At 34.3% G+C, this 27,576-nt stretch overlaps 1 long non-coding RNA gene across 1 annotated transcript; it reads right to left on the bottom strand.

Moving 5' to 3' along the window:
* On the bottom strand, positions 1–27,424 carry LOC130458517 (uncharacterized). Its single transcript, XR_008917905.1, has 3 exons — positions 27,281–27,424; positions 21,300–21,476; positions 1–874 (listed from the first exon to the last, which is right to left on the bottom strand). It is a non-coding gene; the product is annotated as an uncharacterized LOC130458517 (long non-coding RNA).
* Between the last annotated feature and the right edge of the window lie 152 nt (positions 27,425–27,576).

Consider the following 27,576-nt stretch of genomic DNA (forward strand, 5'->3'; position numbering starts at 1 on the left):
TGACAAATAAGCAAACATCCAAACTGTTTTTTTTGAAAATTTTATCTAGTCAATATAGAACATTATTCCTTGGTTACAAAAATCATATTATTTCCCTCCCTCCATTCCCCCCACCCCACCCCATAGCCGATGCTCAATTCTACTGAGTTTTACATGTGTCCTTGATCAGAACCTCTTTCTATGTTGTTGATGTTTGCACTAGGGTGATCATTTAGTCTACATCCCCAATCATATCCCCTCAACCCATGTAATCAAGCAGTTGTTTTCCTTTGGTGTTTCTGCTTCTACAGTTTTTCCTCTGTATGAGGATAGTGTTCTTTCTTGTAGATCTCTCTGGGTTGTTCAGGATCGATGCATCACCACTAATGGAGAAGTCCATTACATTCGATTGTACCACAGTGCATAGGTCTCTGTGTACAATGTTCTCCTGGTTCTGCTCCTCTCACCCTGCATAAACTCCTGGAGGTCATTCCAGTTCACATGGAATTCCTCCAGTTCATTATTTCTTTGAGTACAATAGTATTCCATCACCAACATATACCATAATTTGTTCAGCCATTCTCCAATTGGAGGGCATCTCCTCATTTTGCAGTTTTTTGCCACCACAAAGAGCGTAGCTATGAATATTCTTGTAGAGGTCTTTTTCATTATTATCTCTTTGGAGTATAAACCGAGCAGTGCTATGGCTGGATCAAAGGGCAGACAGTCTTTTAGCTCCCCTTGGGTACAGTTCCAAATTGTCCTCCAGAATGGTTGGATCAATTCACAACCCTACCAGCAGTGCATTAATGTCCCAACTTTACCACATCTGTTCTAGCATTCATTACTTTCCTTTGTTGTCATGTTAGCCAATCTGATAGGTGTGAGGTGATACCTGTGGAGAAGAGAGAAATTACAAGACATGTAGAGAGGCAAGAAGCTATAGATTGATCAGTTGTCAGTCAAAGGAAAATTCCATTTGGAATGTGACCGGGAAACAGGCAAGAGCCAACTACTGACTTTTTCCTGGCTTTTGGCTGATGGTGGTGACTTTGAAGGAAGAAGCAGGGTTTATCTCTGGGACTTGGGGTAATCAAGCTGGAGGTGGCCTGCCTTATTTGAAGGCAGAAGAAGGACAATAGTTCATATCTCTCTCTCTGACTTTCTCTGTTTCATGATAGTGACTGAATTGCCATTTCTCTCAATATCCTCCAACCTAAGACTCACTGTAGATAATAGGGAAACCTCCAACCCTCTTACTTCCATCTTCCTTTTTGTCCTGTTTTCCCCAATAAACCCTTACTTGAGATAAAGAAGAGAAAAGAGTATTTCCTCTGAAACATCATAGCTCAACCCGAGTGACATAGAAGGAGGCTGAAGAGAAGGGGGGAAAGGGAAACTAAAGGGAAGAGGGGAGGAAGGGAGATTGGAAGATGGAGGAAGGGAAGTATAAAAGGGAGGAGGGTAGGCAAAGAAGATCCATTAGTTATCTAGTATCCATCAAATATAGCCCCTCCAATATCATCTATTATAAACCTCAGAGTTGTTTTGACTTTTTCATGTGCTTATTAATAGATTTTGTTTCTTCATCTGAAAATTGCCTATTCAAGTCCCTTGCCCATTTATCAATTGGAGAATGGCTTGAATTTTTTTGTACAATTGATTTGGCTCTTTATAAATTTGAGTTAATTAGACCTTTGTCAGAGGTTTTTATTATGAAGATTGTTTTCCAATTTGTTGTTCCCTTCTGATTTTAGTTGCATTGGTTTTGTTTGTACAAAACCTTTTTAATTTAATGTAATCAAAAGTATTTATTTTATATTTTGTGATTTTTTTCTAACTCTTCCTTAGTATTAAAATCTTTCCTTTCCCAAAGATCTGACATGTATACTGTTCTGTGTTTACCTAATTTGCTTATAGTTTCCTTCTTTATATTCAAGTCATTCACCCATTCTGAGTTTATCTTGGTGTAGGGTGTGAGATGTTGATCCAAACCTAATCTTTACCATACTGTCTTCCAATTTTCCCAGAACTTTTTATCAAATAGTGGATTTTTGTCCCCAAAGATGGGATCTTTGGGCTGGTCATAGACTGTCTTGCTGAGGTCACTTACCCCAAGTCTATTCCACTGATCCTCCTTTCTGTCTCTTAGCCAGTACCATATTGTTTTGATGACCACTGCTTTATAGTATAGTTTGAAATCTGGGACTGCAAGGCCACCTTCCTTCTCATTTTTTTTTCATTATTTCCATGGATATCCTTGATCTTTTATTCATCCAAATGAATTTTGTTACGTTTTTTTCTAATTCAGTAAAAAAAAAAAGTTTTTGGTAGTAAATTGGGTGTGGCACTAAATAAGTAAATTAATTTGGGTAGGATTGTTATTTTTATTATGTTAGCTCATCCTACCCATGAGCAATCAATATTTTCCAATTGTTTAGATCTAGTTTTAATTGTGTGGAGGTGTTTTGTAGTTGTGTTCATCTAATTCTGGGGTTTTCTTGGCAGATAGATTCCAAAGTATTTTATATTGTCTAGGGTGATTTTAAATGGAATTTCTCTTTCTAATTCTTGCTGCTGAGATGTGTTGGAAATGTATAGAAATGTTGATGACTTATGTGGGTTTATTTTGTATTCTGCAACTTTGCTAAAGTTGTTGATTATTTCTGCTAGCTAGCTTTTTAGTTGATTATCTAGAATTCTTTAAGTAGAATATCATATCATCTGCAAAGAGTGATACCTTGGTCTCTTCATTGTCTATTTTAATACCTTTGATTTATTTTTTTCTCCAATTGCTCATACTAGTGTTTATAGTACAATGTTAAATAATAGAGGTAGGTGTTAATGGGCATCCTTGTTTCACTCCTGATCTTATTGGGAAGGTTTCTAGGTTATCTCCATTGCAGATGATGTTTACTGATGATTTTTAGATATATACTGTTTATTATTTTTAGGAAAGGCCCTTCTATTGCTATACTTTCTAATGATTTCCATAGGAATAAGTGTTTTATTTTGTCAAAAGCTTTTTCTGCATCTATTGAAATAATCATGTGATTTTTGTTGGTTTGACTCTTAATATGGTCAATTATGTGGATGGTTTTCCTAATATTGAACCATCCTTGCATTCCTAGTATAAATCCTACCTGGTCATAATGAATAATCCTTGTGACCACATGCTGGAGTCTTTTTGCTCTTTTCCTTGATTAGGGCCTTAGAATTTCTACCTGACTCAGAGAAGTTAAAGGTTTTTCTCTCTATATCATTCTTTAATATCTTCCCTCTATTGCACATAAAACTACTATAAATTACATTTTACTTTAATAATTCATTTTGGGATTTAGAGTTTAAATCCCTGGAAACAACCAATTTAAACCAACAATAATATTCAAGTCCAACCAAAATTAAAATTAACACCTGCAAGGTACTCCCTCTAGACTAGCACCCTTTCTTTGCCCAAAATTCCAGCCACTGCTGGAGGCTCAGTACTGTAGGTGTGGGATTGGTCCTGGGACCTTCCTTCTTTGTTCCCCTTAAAACCAAGTGTTCTTGGATTCAGGCTTTTTGGGGGTATACCTTTTAAGTTGAGTCCAGCAGGAGGGTTCCTTAACTCTGTCCTGTTGTTACATTTGGTTTTCAATCCCCTAGGAGGATTTTGTTTTTTAATTGGTAAGGAAGGGTTTTCAGAGGTCTGAACTTTCACTTCCTCTATGCCACCATCTTGACTCCACCTCCACCACCCACATCCAAACTTTCCAAAAAAAAATGGAAATCAGCCACAAACTGTCCAAGAAATCAGGATTAAATTTGAGAACCAAGTTTAAAAGATAGGAGAAACTTGGCAAGAAAAGTGGGAAATAGTTAAAAAAATAAATAACAGTTTAAAAGACAGAATCTCCCACTTGGAAACAGAAGTCCAGAAATCAAATAAAATGATAACCAAATTGAAGACCATAAATGACCTGCTGGAAGCCATGAAAAGCAGGATAGACCAAACCAAAAAGGAAAATAAAAAGATTATAGTGAAAAACCAGTCTTTAAAGACTAGAATTGAGCAAGATCTCATGATCTAACAAGACAGCAAGAATCACTAAAGCTAAGTCAAAAGATTGACAAAATAGAAGGTAACATGAAATATCTCATTGAGAAAATGAATGATTTGAAAAACAGGTTGAGAACAGACAACTTGAGTATCATAGGTCTACCTGAAAACCAAGAAATAAACAGAAATCTTGACAACATACTACAGGAAATTATCCAATAAAGCTGATCTGATGTTTTTGAACAAGAGGGAAAAATAGACATTGAAAGGGCCCATCGATCACCTTGTACACTAAATCCTCAAAAGACAACCTCGGGTATGTAATTGCCAAATTCAAGAGCTTCTAAGCTAAGGAGAAAATATTCCAAGCCAGAAAGAGACAATTCAGATATCAAGGAGCACAGATAATGATTATCCAGGATCTGGAAGTGTCCACCCAAAGGACCACAAGACTTGGAATATGATATTCAGAAAGGTAAGGGAATTGGGTCTAAAACAAAAAATCACCTTACCCATCAAAACTGATTATATACCTTGAGGAGAAAGTATGGGTATTTAACTAAATAGAAGGTTTCCAAGTATTTGTAAAGAAATGACCAGAAGTAAATGGAAAATTTGATGTTCAAATATAAAAACTCGAAGAACATGAAAAAGTAAAAAAAAAGAAAGGGAGAAAAAAATTTAAGGGCTTCAGCAAGGTCAAATTGTTTATATTCCTGTATAGAAAAATTATATATGTAACTCTCAAACATTGTATTCACTAATATAGGAGTTAGAAGAATTATTCATAGATAGTGATTAGGAAACTAAGTGTTTTAAGATGATATGCAAAAATAAAAGGTGGGGAATAGAAGATGGCACCAAGAGAAACCTGAAGGAATAAGAAAATTTGGATAACCTATATCACACAAAGAGGTGCACAAAAGTGGGAGGGGACGAATACTATTATAAGAAGGAGAGGAAGGGAGTGCTACTAGGTAATATTCAAACCTTACTCTCAGTGGAATAAGTTCTGAGAGGGAAGAGCATCTAGATCCATTGGGGTCTTGAATTCTATCTTACCTGATAGGGCAGTTGAGAGGGAAAAACTAAGGTGGGGGGGGGAGAATGGCGCTGGGAGTACAAGAAGGGAGATAAAGAGAAGGGGGAGGAAATTTAATAGACCCTAAAAAAATAAGAGGGGAATAAAGAAGGAGGGAGTGGAAAGGGCAATAAAAAAGGGTGGGGATTAGGGATTAAAAGCAAACCACTGGAGTAGAAGGAAATAGCAAAAGAAAAGAATGCAAGGCTAGGAGAAGAAATCAAAATGTTGGGGAATACACAGGTGGTAATCATAATTTGAATATGAATGGGATGAACTCACCCATTAAAAGGAAGCAAATAGCAGAGTGATATGTTGTCTACAATAAATACACCTGACGCAGATAAACACACACAAGGTACCAACGAAGAAAAAGAAGGCAGGAGTTGCAATCATGATATCTGAGAAAGTCAAAATAAAAATACTTCTGATTGAAAGAGATAGGGAAGGTAATTGCATCCTGATAAAAGGCAGTATAGACAATGAGGAAATATCAGTACTTAACATGTATGCACCATATTGTATAGCATCCAAATTTCTAAAGGAAAACACAGCAGAGCTTAAGGATGAAATAGATAGTAAAACCATACTATTGGGAGATCTGAACCTTCCTCTATCAAATCTAGATAAATCAAACCAAAAAATAAATAAGAAAGAGGTAAGAGATGTGAATGAAATCTTATAAAAATTAGTTAATAGATATATGGAGAAAAATAAGCAGGAACAAAAAAGAAATACACCTTCCTTTCAGGCTCACATTGTAAACCTTAAAATTTCTCAGACCCTACTTTATAAGATTGGATTAAGACCATTCCCCATTTGGGCAGTGAACTCTACTTAAAGCAGGAATGTGAGAATTCTACTTTATCTACTTGGGTCTGCCCTACGGGAAGATAAAGTTGTAAACTCTTTTCTGAACAATGAAAAGTACTTAAACCCATACTTTTCTTAAGCTAAGTACCTATAATGTCAAGCAACTTGTGAATTTACAAGGAACAAAGAACTGGAAAACTTACTCAGAGCTTTCCTGGTGTGAATTACTCAAAAATCCACACCTTCTTAGGTGTGGACTAAGAATGGGTGGTCCTTTAGAAACATCTACAGTGATTGGTAGATGTAAGGACTTAGGGGAGGTGACAGAGGAGATTTTGCCCTTAAAAATAAGAGCTCAGAGAAGAGCAAGGGAAGGGGATCTTGATTTCTGACTCTCATTCTGAAGAAGAGCTCCTTGAGGAGCTCCTCTGAGGGGCTCTGTCCCTCTGGGGTAGGAGCTCTGGAGGCTCTTGAGAGAGGCCCTTTGAAACAATCTCTGCACTGGAAGACTCTTTGAGGAAGGACACTGGCCTGGTGTCACTAAAATCCTTGTTTAGTCAGATCTTGTGGTGAGTGTTAAAAAACTGACTGATTTCTCTCTTAAGGCTCAGGTCTAGGCCTTATTGGCTTGAGGCCCTTCATACTTATTCCTTTCTTACTACTCTCTCTCTCTTTCTTTGATTACTCATTGTATTGTTAATTAAAAATCTCCATAAAACCCAATTGACTTGGTTATTTGAATAATTGGGAATATTTCCCTGGCGACCACCTTATATTTGATTTTGAACCCAAAACACTGTAGTGACACATATTTCTGCGGTCAAATTTACTCACCCTGTCTTATATCTATCACAATTTATATCTTTCACTATTTTAATCACTACAGTTTAAGACCTCAACCATTTTAAATCTCACAACATGGCATATTCACAAAGATTGACCGTGTACTAGGGCATAAAAACATGGAAAACAAGTGCAAAAGAGCATAAATAATAAATGCATCCTTTTCAGATCATAACGCAATAAAATAACAATTAGTAAAGGAATATGGAGAGGCAAATCAAAAACTACTTGGAAATTAAATAACATGATTCTCCAAATTGGTTGGTTAAAAAAATCATAGAAAAAAATTAACAATTTCTTTGAAGAAAATGACTATGAAACATCCAATCAAAATCTAAGGGATGCAGCCAAAGTAGTACACAGGGGGAAATGTATATGCTAGAGTGCATATATTAACAAATTAGGGAGGGCAGAGGTCAATGAATTTGGCATGCAAAGTAAAAAAAATAGAAAGTGAACAAATTAAAAATCCCCAGATGATAACTAAATTAAAAATTCTAAAAATTAAAGGAGAAATTAATAAAATTGAAAGTAAAAGAACTATTGAATTAATAAATAAGACTAGAAGCTGATACTTTGAAAAAGAAAATAAAATAGACAAAGTACTGGTAAATCTAATTTAAAAAAGGAAAGAAGAAAATCAAATTAACAGTATCAAAGATGAAAAGAAAGCCCTCATCTCAAATGAACAGAAAATTAAGGCAATCTTTTAAAACTATTTTGCACAATGATATGGCAATCTAGATGATATGGATGAATATTTACAAAAATATAAATTGCCTAGATTAGCAGAATAAGAAATAGAATACTTAAATAAACCTTTATTAGAAAAAGAAATTGAACAAGCCATCAAAGAACTCCCTAAGAAAAATATCCCCAAGGATTCACAAGTGAATTCTATCAAATATTTAAAGAACAACTAATCCCAATATTACACAAACTATTTGACAAAATAAGCAAGGAAGGAGTTCTATCAAATTCCTTTTGTGACACATATATGACACTGATTCCAAAGCCAGGTAGATCAAAAACAGATAAAGAAAACTATAGACCAATCTCGTTAATGAATATAGATGCAAAAATCTTAAATAGGATACTAGCAAAAAAACTACAGCAAGTCATAACAAGGGTTATTCAGTATGATCAGATGAGATTTATACCATGAATGCAAGGATGGCTCAATGTTAGGAAAAGCATCCATATAATTGACCATATTAACACAAAACCAGCAAAAATCACATTATCTCAATAGATGCAGAAAAAGCCTTTGAGAAAATACGATACCCAATCCTGCTGAAAACACTAGAAAGTATAGGAAAAGAAGGAACTTTTCTAAAAATAATAAACAGTATATATCTAAAACAATCAGCAAGCACCATCTGCAATGGGGATAAATTAGAAGCATTCTCAATAAGTTCAGGGTTGAAACAAGGATGCCCATCATCACCTCTATTATTTAACATTGTACTAGAAACACTAGCATGAGTAATGAGAGAAGAAAAATAAATTGAAGGTATTAAAATAGGCAATGAAGAGACCAAGGTATCACTCTTTGCAGATGATATGATATTCTACTTAAAGAATTCTAGATAATCAATTAAGAGGCTAGAGGAAATAATGAACAACTTTTTGCAAGCATGCAGGATACAAAATAAACCCATAGAAATCATCATCATTTCTATACATTTCCAGCAAGAATTAGAAAGAGAAATTCCATTTAAAATTGCCCTAGGCAACATAAAATACCAAGGAATCTATCTGCCAAGACAAACACAGGAATTAGATGAACACAACTACAAAACATTTCCACACAATTAAAACTAGATCTAAACAACTGGAAGAACATTATTTGCTCATGGGTAGGATGATCTAATACAATAAAAATGATAATCCTATCCAAATTAATTTACTTATTTAGTGCCATACCTATCAAGTTACCAAGAAACTTTTTTTACCGAGTTAGAAAAACTATAACAAAGTTCATTTGGAAGAACAAAAGATAAAAAAATATCAAGGGAAATAATGAAAAAAATGTGAAGGAAGGTGACCTCACAGTACTAGATCTCAAACTGTACTATAAAGCAGTGGTCATCAAAACCATATGGTACTGGCTAAGAGACAGAAGAAAAGACGAGTGGAATTAACTTGGGGTAAGTGACCTCAGCAAGACAATCTATGATAAACCCAAAGATCCCAACTTTTGAGACAAAAATCCACTATTTGGAAAAAAACTGCTGAGACAATTAAAAATATTTACCATATATAAATATATACCAAGGTAAATTCAGAATGGGTGAATGACTTGAATATAAAGAAGGAAACTCTAAGTAAATTAGGTGAACACAGAAGAGTATAGTTCTCAGATCTTTAGGAAAGCAAAGATATTCAGATCAAGCAAGAGTTATTAAAAATTACAAAATGTAAAATAAATCATTTGATTAAATTTAATTAAAAAGGTTTTGTACAAACAAAACCAATGCAACCAAAATTAAAAGGGAAGCAAAAAATTGGGAAAACATCTTTATAACAAAAACTTCTGGCAAAGGTCTAATTACTCAAATATTTAAGTAGCTAAATCAGTTGTACAAAAAAGTCAAGTCATTCCCCAATTGATAAATGGGCAAGGGATATGAATAGTCAATTTTCAGTCAAACAAATAAAAGATATCAGTAAGCACATGAAAAAGTGTTCAAATCTCTAATAATAATAAATCTCTAATAAAATAATCTAAATCTCTTATAATTAGAGAAATGCAAATCAAAACAACTCTGAGGTACCACTTCACACCTAGCAAATTGGCTAACATGACAGCAAGGAAAGTAATAAATATTGGAGAGGATGTGGCACAATTGGGACATTAATGCACTGATGATGGAGTTGTGAATTGATCCAACCATTCTAGATGGCAATTTGGAACTATGTCCAAAGGGTGGTAAAAGACTACCTGCCCTTTGATCAAGCAATACCACTCCTGGGTTTATACCCCAAAGAGATCATAGGGAAAAAGTCTTGTATGAAAATATTTACAGCTGTGTTCTTTGTGGTGGCAAAAAATTGGAAAATGAGGGGATGCCCTTCATTTGGGAAATGGATTAACAAATTGTGGTATCTCTTGGTGATGGAATACTCTTGTGCTTAAAAGAATGATGAACTGGAGGAATTCCATGTGAACTGGAATGACTTCCTGGAAATGATGCAGAGTGAAAGGAGTAGAACCAGAACATTATGCACAGAGACTGATACACTGTGGTATAATAGAATGTAATGGGCTTCTCTACTAGATGCAATGCAATGGTCCAAGACAATTCTGAGGGACTTATGAGAAAGAACATTCAGAGGAAGAACTGTGGGAATAGAAACACAGAAGAAAAACAACTGCTTGATCACATGGGTTGATGGGGATATGATTTGGAATGTAGATTCTAAATAATCACCCTAGTGAAAATATTAATATGGAAATAAGTCTTGATCAATGCCACATGTAAAACCCAGTGGAATTGCATGTTGGCTGTGGAAGGGGATTGAGGCGAGAGAAGGGAAAGAACATGAATCATGTAACCATGGAAAATATTCTAAATTAATTAATTAATTAATTTTTTCAAAAAAAAAAGAAATGAGAGCTACCTGTAAATAAATTTTGTACCATTTCGATTACTGTATATTATTCTCCATCCTACTTCCTCCTATTTAATTTCCAACCACTATCTTCCCCCATTTGTCTTCTTTTCTATCAGCTCCACCTTTCTTCTCTTATCCTCTTCCCTTCCTACTTTCTTATAGGTAATATAGATTTTATTACCCAATTGATTATTTATATTCTACCCTAATTGAGCCAATTCTCATGAGAGTAAGGTTCACATGTTCCTCTCTCCACTGCTTCCATCTGCCCATCCATTGTAAAAGATCTTTCATTCCTCTTTTATGTACATCTATTTACTCCATTCTTTTTTTTCCTTTTCCCTCCTCTCTATGCATTATTCTTTCTCATGCTTTAATTGTACACACACTCTTGCATTCTCTCTATGTATTCTAATTACCCTAATAATGATAAAGTTCTCATGAGTTGCAAGAATCATTGCCCCAGTTATGTATGTGCACAGTTTAATCTCGTTGTATGTCTTGATTTCTCTTTCTTGTTTACTTTTTTATTTTTCCCTTTAGTCTTATAATGGAAAGTCAGACGTTCCATTCAAGTCTGGTCTTTTCATTAGGAATATTCAAAATTCCTCTATTTCATTGAATACCCATTTCCCCTCCAAACAGAGTAAACTTAGTTTTCCTGAGCTTACTTAAAGGACTACTTAAAGTCCTAGCTCCTTTGCCTTCTGGAGTATCATATTTCAAGCCCTCTAATCCTTGAATGGAGAAACTGCTAAATCTTGTGTTATCTTGTCAGTGGCTCCATGATATTTGAATTATTTCTTGGCTGCTAGAATATTTTCTCCTTCTCCTAGGAATTCTATAATTTGTCTATAATATTCCTGGGAGGTATCCTTTTGAAATCTCTTTCAGGAAGTGATTGCTGGATTCTTTTTTTTCTATTTTGCCCTCTTCTTCTAGAATATCAGGGCAATTTTCCTTGATAATTTCTTGAAAGATGATGCATCACCTCATTTTTTTAACATGGCCTTTAGATAGTACAATAATTCTTAGATTTTCTCTCCCACATTTGTTTACCAGACTAGTTTTTTTTTTAGTCAGATATTTCACATTTTCTTCTTTTTTTTGTTTTCATTTTTTTTACTTTGCCTAAATGTTTCTTAATGTTTCATAGTGTCATTAGCTACCACTTGTGTCAGCTCTGGAAATAACTTTCCAGTCACCCAAACCGGGATGCAAGGGGTATATCCTGGGCTTACAGGAGGGTCAATACTGACTAAGAACCTTACAGACAATCTCTTAGAGTGGTGATGAAGTTTAATGGGTTGGAGTCTACAATTTATAGGGTAAATGACATGTAATTTTCATACAGAGACAATGATAAGTAATGATTTACAAGATAAGGATAATAGATATAAAATATTCAGTGATTCTTAACCAGAGTTTCTATAGGATAATAATTCAATATGTCAGTGTATAACCATCTAACAAAGTTTCTCAGGTAAATGTTTGCTTCAGTGGGTAGAACAAGCCTGGAAAAGCCCAAACTTATCAGGTGCTTCAGGTGAGATCATCTGTAACTGACTCTAGCTAGCTGATATCTCTAATTTTATTGGGGCCTACTCTCAGTACCAGGGGCTACACATTTGTCCAATTTGTTTTTTAAGCATGATTTTCTTGAGTGAGATTTTGTACCTTTCTTTCCATTTGGTTAGAATTAGTTTATAATTTTCTTTTCTTTAAGGACTTTTTGCACCTTTTTCCTATATGTCCAGTTCTGTCTTTCAATAAGTTCTTCTCATGAATGAATTTTTGTATATCTTTTTTCTATTTTGCTAATTCTGCTTTTTAAGGAGTTCTTTTCAGTAAATTTTTGTGTTTCTTTTATCAATTGGTCTATCCTATTTTTAAGAGATTAATTTCTTTAGTACTTTTTGTGCCTCTTACAAAGTTGTTGACTGATAATTTATCCCCATTGCAGATGGTGCTTGCTGATTGTTTTAGATATATACTGTTTATTATTTTTAGAAAAGTCTTAGTGCTAGTGCTAGTATGTGCTGGTGATCCTCCTTGCTTAGCAACCATTCCCTAAGACTGCTATCTGTGTATGGGCAATGTGATGAGTCTAGCTCTCAGAGCCAACAAACAGACCTCCATAATTTCTTTATGAGAAGTTGTCCTATCCCTCTTACTGTCTATGGCTGAGAGTTTCAGAAGTCTTTGTTGCTGATTCAACTGTGTCTAGGCCTATTGCCATGATGAGACCTGCCTTTGCATGCTGATTTATGCTATACTTCCACCCTGGTGCACCATATCTTTCATACTGTTCTAAACTATTTTGGGCTGAAAAACTATTTTACCTCATTTTTTGTGTGTTATGATGTTCTAAAATTCATTTTGATGCATTATATACTAGTTTTTAAAATGTAATTTGTTAGTTTTCTTTTTTAATATTTCTTTGCACTGCCTTCACAATCTATGTCTCTGAAATAATTTTATCAATTATTTGGTCATGTTTCCTAAAATTGTGAAAATTTCTGAAATTCATACAATAAAAGATTTTATTTCTAAAGATTAATAAAGCTTTTGTGAAGCAATTGTCCTATATCTGTAGAGACAAAGATTGTTCACTTCTAAAATATTATTACATGCTACTAAATGCAAAGTCATGTGTGACCAATAGTTCAGTTAATTATGGGAATCTTTTTCCTTAACAGTAATAAATATATTTGCTAAGAAGAATAGGAGAGACATGGGCTGTGTTTAAGAGAAAAATCCACACTCAACCCATTCACGTTTTCAGTTTTTATGATATGCAAATATTGCTGATGCACAACACACACACACAATCACACACACAACGGTTCAACATCTGTTACAATTCCCAGGAGAATGTCAGTCATTATCCCCTATTGATTGGGTACTTACCACACAGAGCTGAACAATTCAAAGAAAAATTAAGCATAGAATTTCTAATTGTTATTCCTTTAAAATGAGAGGTGATGATGTTAAACAATTCTACATATATAAATCAGTATTCTGGACAAGTTCTCAGCATGAGACTATGATTCCTTGGTAACAGCTTTCTCCAAGGCAACCAGTTGTCAGAAAATTTCCAATTAAATTACTATAGTATTTATTAATCACTTTCTAAGATATTTTTATATCAAAGTATTAAAGTCATTGACACGATTAAGTAGGTTTATGAGTAGTTACAACTTTGGGGGGTTATACTTCAATTTTCTTTTCAGAAAGGTCATGCCTTAGTCTGTTCTTAAGTGACACATAAATTTATAAATTTCCTATGTATCCTGAGATGAATTGATAGTATTTTTCCAACATTTGTATTTACCCCACAATGAGGGAGCTTGAGAATAAAATTTTAAATATTAAAGGTGAATTGAGGGAGCAGCTGGATAGCTCAGTGGATTGAGAGCCAGGCCTAGAGATGGAAGGTCCTATGTTCAAATCTGCCTCAGACACGTCCTAGCTGTGTGACCCTGGGCAAGTCACTTAACCCCCATTGTCTAGCCCTTACCACTTTTCTGCCTTGGAACCGTTCCAAGACAGAAGGTAAGGGTTTATAAAAAAAAAAAAAAGGTGAATTGAGCTCCTAATGATTGTTATAAAGGCTTTATAACCCTTATTGATTATTGGTCTAGTATGGTAATACCAATAAATTTGCCCTGTGTGGACAGGCTTTTGGTGTGACTATTTGAGAAAATTTAATTCTCAGAGCAGCCTAAGAATTCCAGCTCAGCCTGGTGTATAAAAATATATTTTATCATAGGATAAAAAAAACTAATGAAAGGGATAGTAAAAGGAAACAAGTGGAAAAGAAATTATTATATGAATCCCTAAGCTAATAATTGTTACTGTAGCCAAAATCTGGTCTGCAAAGATCTTCTTCCTCAAACAGATTTGAGCCTACTCTCTCTTCCTATTTTATCTAAGTCCCACAAAACCTTAATCTTCTACCCTACTCTCAATTATATACAAGAGAAATAAGTTAGGTCTCTCTCTCTTCCTTGCTGTATAGATTAACAAACAGCTTTGAATCTACACAGCCTTTCTCCACTCACACAGCAAACCTGATGGGCTTACACTGATGTTTCATCCAACAATCTCCTTCACTTGTCAGGTCTTTCAGCTGAATCTTTAGGTGTGAAAAACATTGAGATTTTCCCAATCTCACTGAGCATCTCTTAGGACCTCCTTTCAAAATAAGATCAGCCCAAAGATTGAAAGTCAGTTGGGTAACTATCTCTCAAAGCCCTCTAGGAAAATTCTCTATTACCTATAAATCTATCTGAGATTCCATTCGGATGTTTTTAAAGAGACCTAACTTATACCTCTCTTATGCATTTATCAATAACATGCTACTTAATTCTATTTCCTAATGAACCCTTAATTAATAAATTATTCTCTACATGATGAAATAAAGATCACTATGACTGTGATTTGCACTTCTATGTAACAAAGATTTAATTTTGTTTTTATTTGTTTTGATTTTGGGTGAGATAAAACTTAATTTTAGCCTTTATTACGAGATATATTTTAATATATGTGCAGCCAAAGTAAGCCCAGGAGATCTATATTATACAAATGGTATGAAATAGACTGTTTGGAGTACACAGGGAAATGGCAAGGAAAGATAAAGAATGATTTGAAATATCTTATCATTCTTCTTGCCAAAACCACATAGGGAGTTTAGAATGTCAGGGAGGAAGTTCAATGATAAGAAATGAAGGCAAAGCAATGAAATACAGAAAGCAAAAAGTGCTTAGAGTCAGATGACCAGAGAAAGAAGAAGGATCCATGCAATGGTCCTCAGTAAGAGTGGATACCAATTTCATTTTCTCCAAAATGGTTTAGCTAAAGTCAGATGAGACCAAAGTCTCCCCCAACATACAGCGAGCCAAAATAGGGAAAGACCTTCTAGTTTATACCATATCCTTCATTTCAGTTTTCACTTCTGTGAAGAAACCAAATTTCTCAATCCTAAGTTTCTACATCTGAACCTGATGACTGACCAATGTTTTAAGAAGTGTAAGATGAACTTCTCAGGAAAATTGGGCTGTTGTACTCCTCTTTCTGCTGAAGGGTTATCTAAAACTGTATGTTGCCTTGAATTCCTGGGTTTGGATCAATCAGTGAGTTGGGAGAAGACTTCTGGGATCTAATAGAATGGAAAACTCTCAACTGCTTTGGAAATGTATATTACTAGAATTAGTACTAATTTGTACTGCCTCCTCGTTATTAGCTATTATTTATTTACTTATTTATTTCATGCTGAAAAAATACCATATTTGTGAAGATGGGATTAACTCTCCTCTCAATCATTCTTAGATTTAATCACCAGAAGTGTATATACCCCCACATTTCCTTAAGTGAGGGGAGGTCTATAACCCACGTGTGCTAAAAGTGGGTGGCAAATCAGAAATGACTGACTGCCCCCTGGGCAAAAGCTGCAATTGTTTCATGTAAAGTGGAAGAAAGGCACAGGAAGTGATGAAAAGAATGGTCTTCAAAAATGGTTGTACCAATGGAATTGCGTGTGGGCTATGGGAAGGGTTGGGGGAGAGGAGAGAGGGAAAGAATGTGATTCTTATAAGGAATAATGTTCTTAAATGACTAGATAAAAAATTTTTTTAATAAAATAAAATAAAAAATAAGTAAAAATGGTTGTAACTTCCTATAGCAGGAGTTCTTTGAGCATTTTCAAGGCTGGTGGAGGATTGGCTTTGTAGACCTGGGACTCTGACATTGGTGAGGCAGCTCTTGGATTTTCTCTTAAGGACTACTACGTAGGTGAGTGAAAAGGCTGACTCCCTTTCCTGACTTCTGGAGAAATTAACTCCAGAGAGCCCTCCTTCTCAAAAACTACATGAGTGATACCTAATTTATCTCTGGACCTTTTGGCTGGGCTTCTGGAGCCCTGCTGAAGCAAAGCCTGGCACCAGAGCAGATACTTAGATCATTAAGCTAGATTTCTTACCCTGCCCCCTTTCTCATTTCTCTACGTTACCCTTTTTCTCTATTTTATAAATAAATACTGCTATAAAGTCATTTTGACTTTAGATATATTAATTTTGGTGACCACACTCTTATATGTTTAGTCCAAACTTTAATTTTTAACCCTTACATATTCAACATTCCAACATGTAATCTACCACCCAAGAGGATGAACTCTTATTATAAGAGAGTCAGCATAACTAGAGCTCATTGAAATATAGCAAAGGTAAAAGTAGGAATACCCAAAGGTTGCAGGCTTGAAATTAAGTTCAGATGTGACAAATGCATACACACAACACACACACACACAAACACAAGCACACACAGTAGGACAATTTATACAACCAATATATTCCAAGACCCTTCACAAAAGCTGAAAATCATGCATACTAGTGGCACCCATTATTTAATAAACATTTAGCATATGAAGATACCTAGGCACTCTGATTATTCTAAAATCACTACTCTTGTACTTTGGGGTCATTGTTAATAACTAAATAGCAATGAGACAAAAAGAGAAGCAAACACAAATTGTTATAAATAAGAACTCCAGGAAAAAACTAATGGAGGAGCTAATTGGTACAAAACAATGTAATGAATCACACTAATGCTTCTCAGAGGGGGAATGAGAGGTGAATTTCTGTGAGACTTTATGCCACTTGGGGAAATGACTGAACTAAAAGGGTGGCAGACATTCTGGGAATAGGGACAACTGATTTTCCTAGATCATACTTCATTTGAATATTGTGTTTTATTCTGGAAATCACAATTTTTAAAAGGACATTTATAAATTGAGAATTTGCTAAAGGGGGCAACCAGGAAGGCAAATTCTATGTAATATTAAAATTGGATAAAGGTACTAAGCAAATTTATCCTGGAAAAAAATTCCATCCTGAAGAAAGGACTATTAGATGTTTTCTATTGAATTCAATCAGTACATCTAGTTATTGAAAATAATTAGTTGTTTTGTTACAGTTGATATCCAAAAGATTAATTGTTGCAGTAAGGTAGAAGAAAATAGAGGGTGGTTGGCTTGACAGCAAACAAATGATTTGATGGAGCTGAGTGCTTAAAACTTTTGGTTCATTTTTCTATCCTATTTCTTGACCTTGTTCTTTAAGTTAAAGTTGGACTCTGCTCACCTAGACTGGAGAACATTTTCCTTAGCTTCAAGCAGTTTTGCCCTGATGTTTATTCAGATGTTTATCTTGGAGGTGTCTAAGTTTTGGTGGCTTCTAAATTTTACTGGCTATCTTACTATGCAGACTATCACCACACTCCCTTAGTTTCCAGTTAGAGCTAGATGAGACATTAAGGATTATTTACTCCAATTCTTTGATTTTGTAAAGGAAATAACTGAGGTCCAAGATTAGGTAACTTGTCCAGTGTAAAAAAAATAGAGGCAAAATTTGAAGTCCTATTTTTCTGACTACAAAGCTAGTGGGCTTGGCTCTCTACCATGTTTTTTTCTCATTCAAACCTAACTAGAGGATAGGTGGAGTGGAGTAAGGGGAAAAAACCTAAATCTCCTGAACTTGTGAACTCCTGAACAATTCTCATTATTAGATACAAGTAATTAAGCTATGAGACTCCCAATCTTCTTGATATTCACCTTTCACTAAACTGGCAACCAACCCAAAACTTAACATAAGTTACACAGTTTGGTATCCTAAAGCTTCTAGAAAAATAAAAGACCAGTGGAAAAGCAAGCAAGGAACCCCAAATTCCAAAATAAATAAAAATAAAAATGTTAAATTGTAATTAATACCATGCTTTAGAAAACAAGCATGGGTCCCAATGCATTGTATAGAAAATATATAGACTAGGAATCTAGCATAAATATAATATTTGAAAATCCCAAGACAATTTTGAGATTGGCCACAGAGAAGGAGTTAATTTCATATTTCCATATGTCAATGAACTAATATATAGATTGAGTATCCTGAGGTATAATGTACTGTTAGTACTTATCCTTCTTATAAGAAAAGAGACAGGAACCTTTGATACTTAATGCAAACCACTCTTTCATTAAAGAGAAAAAGATGTAACTGGAAATAGCTTCTTTTACTAGAAACATTTAGTGAAGATGTTGAATGTCAAATGTTCTTTGCCAAAAGAGATTTCCCTTTTAAAATACATACATTAACTCATCTCTAAATCAGATTTTACTTTATGTTCACATTAGAAAGTAGTTGTTTTGTGTTTCCTGTAAAATGTGATATATATATTTTTAATAACAGCACCAGATTGTATGTATGGTTTGTCTCATCATTTGTCTCTTTTATAAATCACCGCAAAAGAAAAAACAATAACAATATTAATCTTTTTTGGTCTTAAAAGAATTTCATCTCCAGAAATATCAATAATATTTTTTAAACCCTTACCTTCTTTCTTGGGATCAATACTATGTACAAGTCTAAGAAAAGAGTGGTAAGGGCAAGGCTAAAGGGACTAAATGACTTTCCCAAGGGCACACTGCTAGAAAGTATCTGAATCCAGATCTTCCTGGATCCAGGCCTGGTGCTTCATCCACTGAGATGCTTAGAGGCCTCAGTATCAATAATACTTTGTCTCTTTTCTCAGATATTTCATTATTTTTTAATCCATTACCTACTCTCCTAGAATTGATTGTAAATATTTATTCCAAGTCAGAAGATAGTCAGGATTAAATAACTTGTCCAGGTCACACATTGAGGAATGATCTGAGGTCATATTTGGACCCAGGACCTATCATCTCCAGGTCTGAATATCTATCCATATAGCCACCTAGCTGCCCCCATTTCATTCATTTTATTTTATTATTATTAATACAATTCATCTCCAGATATCTAAGAACCTCCCTGCCCTCCTTGCACCAAAGAAGGCATCATCTGGCAAACAGATATGTATATATAGATCATGTCTTTCCTGTTTCCATTTTACAGTTAATTTTTTGGAGATGAACATTCACAGGTTATTCTTCCAATATTAAATCTGTAGGTCTATATACTGCCCACTCAGTTCTACTCATTTCACTCTTCATTATCTCATATAGTTCTTTCCAAGTTTGTTTTAAATATTAATAGATCTTATTACCAGGTACCTCAGCCCCTTCCCAGTGCTATGGCTGGATCAAAGGGCAGACAGTCTTTTAGCACCCTTTGGGCATAGTTCTAAATCACCATCCATAATGGATGTATTAATTCACAACTCCACCAGAAATGCATTAATGTCCTGACTTTGCCACATCCCCTCCAGCATTCATTACTTTCCATTGCTGTCATGTTAGTCAATCTGCTAGGTGTGGGGTAATACCTCAGAGTTGTTTTGATTTGCATCTCTCTGGTTATAAGAGATTTAGAACACTTTTCATATGCTTATTAATAGTTTTGATTTCTTTAACTGAAAATTGCCTATTCATGTCCCTTGCCCATTTATCAATTGGAGAATGGCTTGATTTTTTTTTGTATAATTGGTTTAGCTCTTTATAAATTTGAGTAATTAGACCTTTGTCAGAGGTTTCTGTTATAAAGATTGTTTCCTAATTTGTTACTTCCCTTCTAATTTTGTTTGCATTGGTTTTGTTGGTGCAAAAGCTTTTTAATTTGATGTAATCAAAATTATTGATTTTACATTTTGTGATTTTTTTTCTAGCTCTTGTTTGGTTTTAAAGTCTTTCCTTTCCCAAAGATCTGACATGTATATTATTCTGTGTTCACCTAATTTGCTTAGTTTCCTTCTTTATATTCAAGTTATTCACCCATTCTGAGTTTATCTTGGTGTAGGGTGTGAGATGTTGATCCAAACCTAATCTCTCCCACACTGTCTTCCAATTTTCTCAGCCATTTTTTATCAAATAGTGTGTCTTGGTCCCAAAAGCTGGGATGTTTGGGCTTATCATAGACTGTCTTTCTGAGGTCACTTACTCTGAGTCTCTTCCACTCATCCTCCTTTCTATCTCTGAGCCAGTACCAAATTGTTTTGATGACCACTGCTTTATAGTATAGTTTGAGATCTGGGACTGCAAGACCTCCTTCCTTTGCATTTTTTTTTCATGATTTCCCTGGATATCCTTGATCTTTTCTTCTTCCAAATGAACTTTGTTATGTTTTTTCTAATTCAGTAAAAAAGTTTTTTGGTAGTTTTCATTGAACCTTTTTCAAGATGTAATTTCCTTCCCTATCTCTCTTAATCAGATCTGGTTTTGCTTTGGCTTTATCTGAGATCATCATTGCTACTCTTGCTTTTTTTTTTTACTTTAGATGCTTCACACTAAATTCTGCTCCAGCCCCTTACCTTTAGTCTCTCTCTGTGTCACCATGACTCAAATGTGTTTCTCGTAATACACTCTGCTATCTGTTCCATTTTATGGGTGAGTTCATCACATTCACATTCATTGTTATGGTTACCAACTGTGTGTCCTTCATCTTATTTTCCTCTTTTAATCCTGTTTTTTTTTTCCTTTCATTGTGTTCTTCTTCACCAGTGTCTTGCTTTTTATCACCTGCCACTATCCCCTCCCTCCTATTACTACCCCTTATGCCCCTCCTAATTCTCTATAAGATGATAATATTCTATACTCTAATGAGTATGCTTATTATTCATTCTCTGAGTCAGTTATGAGAGTAACATTTAAGCATTGCCCATCACCACCCTCATTTTCCTCTCCACTATAATAGTTTTTAACACCACTTTAGGTTAAATAATTTGCTTTAATTTCATCTCTCCCTTCCATTTTCTCTCAGTGCAATCCTCTATTTTGCCCCTTGATCATTTTTTGCATATGATATCATTCTAATAAGTTTACTTCCCCACCCTCTGTTTAAGTATACTCCTTCAAACTGATCATACTACTAATAAGAATCTTTAAGAATTACAAATATCTTCTCTCTGTGTAGGAATATATTCAGTTTGACTTTGAGTCCCGTAAATTTTCTCTTTCTTACTTACCTTTTATATCTTCTCTTGGATCTTGTGTGTAGATTTAAGATTTTCTACTTAGGTTTGGTCATTTCCTCAGGAATGCTTTGAAATCCTCTCTTTCATTTCTCCAGAAAGAATATACTCAGGTTTGCTGAAGAGAGCTCAGGAAGTCCTCATGCCAGAAGTGCTAATCTTATCTGAATACTCCAAAGAAAATTTTTAAAAGAACAGATTAATGAGTTGAAATTACAGCAAAACCAGAATAAATAAAAAGAATCATCAGAACCTGCTATGCACAATCATGTGATGATTTCAAAAGTGAAAGAAATAGAGTACTTGAACCTGTTAGAGACCACCAGGGACCACCTGATTGGGGATCCTGAGGGGTAAGAATGCAGATGGTGGCCAAATGGCATAAGAGGCAAGGTTTATTGATCACAGCTAGTATTTTATAGAGAAAGTGACATAGCCTAAGGGATTAGGTAACCTTTTCTCAAACACAATGAATGAAGATAATTTATCATTCTTTTACAATAGACTTAGTTTACCTCATCAAATCTAGACAGAGTTTTATATAAGCTGATAAATCAATATGTCAATGTGTAACCATGTAACCCAGATTCTCGTACTGATTCTGAATCAGTAGTTTCTTGGAAGGATATGCAGTTTCTACAAAGTATAGTAAGGAGAAGTTAGAAATCTCAGGTAAAGTCATATGACTGACTCTAGCTAGATTATGGCTTTGATTTTATTGGGATCTCCTCTCCCTACTGGAGGATAATCTTCTCCACTGCTTTGCTGAATGGAGTTAGACCTTACAAGTCCCTACCATACCCAAATTAAAAGAAGGCCATATGGAGATCTTAAATAATTCAATATCAGAATAGGAAATAGAGCTAGTTATAATGGAACTTCCAAAGGAAAAAAAAAAGAAAATGTCATTTCTGATGGATTCACAGCTAATTTCCATCAAATATTTTAAAAGAGGTAGTTATTATAAAAATTATTCTCATAAGAATTCCATGTGAACTGGAAGGACCTCCAGGAATTGATGCAGAGAGAAAGGAGAAGAACCAGGAGAACATTGTACACAGAGACTGACACATTAAGGCACAATCTAATGTAATGGACTCCTTTACTACCAGCAATGTAATGATCCAGGACAATTCTGAGAGACTTATGAGAAAGAACGCTATCCACATCCAGGGAAAGAACTGTGGGAGTAGAAACACAGAAGAAATACATACGATTGATCACATGGTTCAATGGGGATATGATTGGGGATGTTGACTTTAAATGATCACTCTATTGCAAATATTAATAATATGGAAACAGATTTTGAATAATGATACATGTAAAATTCAGTGGAATTGCTCTTTGGCTCTTGGAAGGGGATGGAAAGAACATGAATCATGTAACCTTGGGAAAAATTTTCTAAATTCATTATATATATATATATATATATATATATATATATATATATATATATATATATATTTAAAAAGATTAAGGGAACAATTATTCCCATAAAATGAGTAGGAAAACACTCTCTAAGACTCACTATATGAGACAAATATTATTCTAATACCTAAACCAATATTGGACAAAGCATAGAATCCTTCTCCACTCCCTCCTTCCTTCTTTCTTTTCTTTCTATCTTCCTTCTTTCATTCATTGATAAATATTCATTAAAATAAATATTATTTCATTAATAAATATCCATTTAATTTTTGAAATGAAATATTTTTGAATAGAGGAAAATAATTCATAAATTCATAAAACAAATGTTTTATTGTGAACAAGTTGGATTCATGCCAGGGATTCGACAATGATTCAATGTAGTTAATGACATTAAAAACAAAAACTTACAAAAATACATTATTTCAATATATGTGTAAAAAACCTTTGACAAATATAATAAACATTCTTACTAAAATTCCATAGTGTGTGTGTATGTGTGTGGGTGCATGTATGTATGTGCAAATAAAGTGAGTATGCTTACTCTACCCAGTATTATTTTTACTGGAAATGCTAAATAACTGCAATAAGAAAAAAGAAATTAAAGGTGTAGACATAAGTAAAAAGGAAATAAAACTATCACAATATTTGCTAATGACATTACATAGAATTTGAAACCAAAAGCATCAACTTGTTTCATGGGGAATTTCTTTTATGTTAATGTAGCAGTCTCATTAGATTTTTTTTGTCCCCCTTGGCCTCTTTATTTGCTTGGAAAGCATTTTTGTCTACTTCAAGAAAAGGAGATTTTACTTATGCATAATAAATGCTGATGTCTCTATTTTCCTTAGTCTTCACACTCTGATTCTTCATCTTTTAAAAGTCTCTGATGGCTGAAGGCCCACAAAGGAAGAAAGATAGTGTAAATCCCATATTCTAGTCTTCTTTCACAATAAAATAAACAAATGGAATGATAATTACAGAATAACATTTATTTCCTTTCAGAAATAAAAACTATATGTTTTAATATGAATTTACAGCTTTTACCCACAACACTATTCTCATGGTTTGATTTATCAGGAATTAAACAAGAATGCAGTAGAAAGGCTGGGGCAATTATATAAAAGAATTTTTTTCCTCCTTTTGTTTGGGCTCTTTTTTTTTAATATCCACTTGAGTGTGTCAGTGTCAAAGATAAACTGGCCTTATGAAGGATTTCAGGATCAATCTACCCATGAGCAATTAATAGCTCTCTGGTTATTTAAGTCTATCTTTATTTCTACAAGAATGTTTTATGGTTGGAGTCATATAATTCCTGTGTAAATCTCAGCAGCTAAACTTCCAAATATTTTTGTAGCTTCTGTCATTTTAAATAACATTTCTCTTCCTTTTTCTTCCATCTCTGTTTTATTAATAATGTACAAAATGCTAATAATTCTGTAAAATTTGTTTTTGTTTTGCACTGTTATGATTTTTATTGAGAATCACCATAGGATTATAAATAAAAGTTATAAATAAAGTTGCTAGAAGCAACTTTAGATGTCATCTATAGCAACTGGCTCATTTTATAGATGAAGAAACTGAGACCAAAGGAGCTTGGGCCTTGATTAAGGGCACATATATTCTTAGTATTATAACATGACATAAAGAGAAATGAAATAAATTGGTTAGTATTCACAGGTTTCAAGTTTTTATTTATTAATACTGCCAAAGGTTCTGGTATCAGCACCCATCATGAAAAATCATGCACACATTTTAGGATACTCTTTTAAAACTTTGGCTAATTAAATCTATGTAGAAGATAACTGGGGCTTGAGAAAATAATATTTTTGGTAGGCACTAAAATATAGGGTAAATTGGGGGAAATAAGAACCTTAAGCCTAAATTTAAAATAAATGCAACACATGATTCCTTGGGAAATTTATAATCATTTATAAATAGCATCAGTATTGTAACCTCTTGCTTTTGGTATGTCAAAATCTGATCTTTGTTCTCAATTCAAAACAATACTAAAACAGTGGTTGTAAATCTAAATAAGAGATTTCCTCCTTTGTAAAATCTTTATCTAGGCTTTTGATATTACTGGTTACATTGTTGATGTTGGTATGTGAACAGATACAAATTATCTTCTGTTATTTGGATGCTAATTCAACCAAATAAAATGTAAATTGGGCTTATCACTTATGGAGAAAAACAGGTATGTAAAAAATAAAGAGTATTTGAATGACGAGATAATAATTTTAACCCGGCCTCTCACACCAGCTCTATGGATGTTGATTTCCTCATCTGAATAATGAGGGACTAGAGGAATAGTAAATACTCTTTATATCTGTAAAGTATATGATATTAAGTAGTCTAAGAAAGGAAAATGTTCTTTGTTAACAAGAAAATGTCTCCCTCAAACGTGAACAATTCAGTTCCAGAGAAGATTATACTTTTGTAACACAAGTGGAAAAAAATATGTAGGACCCTCACATCCCTTACTTAGGCAAAATCAATACTTTTTCACTATGAGGGTTTGTTTTGATTTCTCCAACCTGTTCTCACAGGTCTAAGATCCAAGAGACGGACAACCAATCTAAATTCAAATTCTCACTAAGTCCTAGGAATAACTCCACTGAGGGGTTACCTCTTGAGCTTCCTTCCTTCAGAGCCAGTTACAAAGAAATATATCCAAAGAGGATATAATATTTACATAATCATGAAGTCACAAAAATATACTTTCAGAATTTAAACAAACTTAATGAAAAGAGAAAACTCTATAGCTATTAATATGTAGGTGTCTTAGAGGGTTTGGTTTGGGTGTTATGGAGGAAGGGAGAAAGAATGGAGTCTTCCCCCCTGTCCCTTCAAGTTTAGGAAAAGGTACAGAAGGAGTTGATGTTATGTGCTCCTGTGATAGTGCAATCACTTTTAAAGACTGATATATATATTAATTTAAGGTCGCCAAGGAATTCACTTATGAAATTCCTAAATGAAACACTCCAGTCAAAATGGAGATTTATGGTAGTTTAATTACAATGGGAGTAAGAAAGAAAGAGAGAGAGAGAAGGAAAGAAGGGGACAAGGAAAGAGATTAACTCAACCTTCTGGCAGAGCCAGAGGGAGTTCAGGCCTTAGAAGGCCAAGGCAGAGAAGGGAACCAGTCCTTGACTCACGTGACCAATCTGAAGGAAAGCTGCCTGCAGGTCTCCTCCCTGCTCGAGCTCCTAGAATGAACTGGTGCCTATCCCTGTCCACAGGAAGTAAGAGAACTCCAGAGGCTGTTCTCTACCTCACTTCCTGTACCTCACACATGCCAATGGTGGCTCAAGCTTGGCTTGGGATAGCCCAGGTGGGCAGTTAGTTATTTCTGATTTGCCATTGACTAGCACATGCCCATGTAGTGTGGGTGTGCACAATTTTGGGTGCTAGACCAAGCAAGATGGAGATTTAAAAATCACAATCTCCCCTTATGATAAGTGGAGGAATAGTCTCCCCAATTGATCACTAAACATGAGTGTTCTGCATCCCAAAAAATTCTAACTGCAGGTGTATACAAAAATTTACACTCTAAGAGGAAAACTACAATATTTGTAGATAAGGGGAAATAGAGGAGAGAGAGGCAGCAAAACCAATGTTTTGCTTGGTGCATTGACAAAACCCAATTAGGGGGCAGTCCCCTTTGGCATAAGTGTACATTCAAAATAAATGTTCGATCAACCACACCCAAAGGTTCATTCTGGATCTTCCTCTAGTGTAAGGGTTTAGGTATCTTTCTTCAAACAGTTCATTCTATGGATTCAGTTAGTTAGCAAGCTTCTTCTCTGAAGATCTATCTCAAACAAAATTTAAATCTTGGATATTATGAAAATACTATCCCCCCTGAAGAAAGTGTTGAAAAAAACACTCAGACCAGCTGAGGATGCAAGGTTTAGTTATGGGGTTGCATGAGTTAATTCAAAACAAAAACAAAAACAAAAATGAAAACAAAATAAAAAAAAGAAAAGCAAAAAACAAAAGAAAAAGGGAAAAATTAAGGGAAAAAAGTAAACCCTTTATTTATCTATCTATCTATCTATCTATCTATCTATCTATCTATCTATATATATATATATATATTTACATTTATTGTAACAAAGAATTCAAAATCAGTATCAAAATATCAAAATCTATGTATAAATTTTTTTTAGAAAGCAAGAATAAATTTCTCACAGGCCCTTGTATTAGGGTCCAGTTAAGTAATTTCTAATCTCACAAGTCTGTTGGAAAGAATGCAATAATTTTCACTTACCCATTTGCAGCCAAGGCTACAGGAAGTTGCTATACTATAGGAGAGAGAAAAGGACCAGATTTTTATTTTAACAGAGAACTGGTCTGATTTTACCTTCATTCTCAGGGATAGAGGGAGCCAGGATAATAGCCAACCTTTGGAACTTGTCTGTAAGTATTTTCACAAAGAGTGTGGATACAAGCAAGGCCTAAGTCTTAATGTATGTCAAGTGTCCCAACCTCGAGTCTCATGCTCAGTTCAAGTCCTTAGTATTGGCTTAGAAGTCCATCAATCCTACCTGAATTGGTTTTTGATTTGTAGACCTGTGAACTCTTTTGGCATTATTCAGGTTATCTCAGTGCTCCTTTTTGATCCCATTTCCTAGAATCAGACACAAACATTAATCACAGTCCCATAACAATTATCAATAAATGGCAGGTTCCCACAGCTGTTTGGGTATGTATTAATAATATAGCATATATATATATATATATATACATATATATAGATATATAAACTAATATTATTGTAGAATGAAAATTAACATTGATTGTATGTACCTTGAGTACATAGAAATGAGAAAAGGGAAAAATA

This window comes from Monodelphis domestica, chromosome 3, assembly GCF_027887165.1.
Source record: "Monodelphis domestica isolate mMonDom1 chromosome 3, mMonDom1.pri, whole genome shotgun sequence".
NCBI lineage: Eukaryota > Metazoa > Chordata > Mammalia > Didelphimorphia > Didelphidae > Monodelphis > Monodelphis domestica.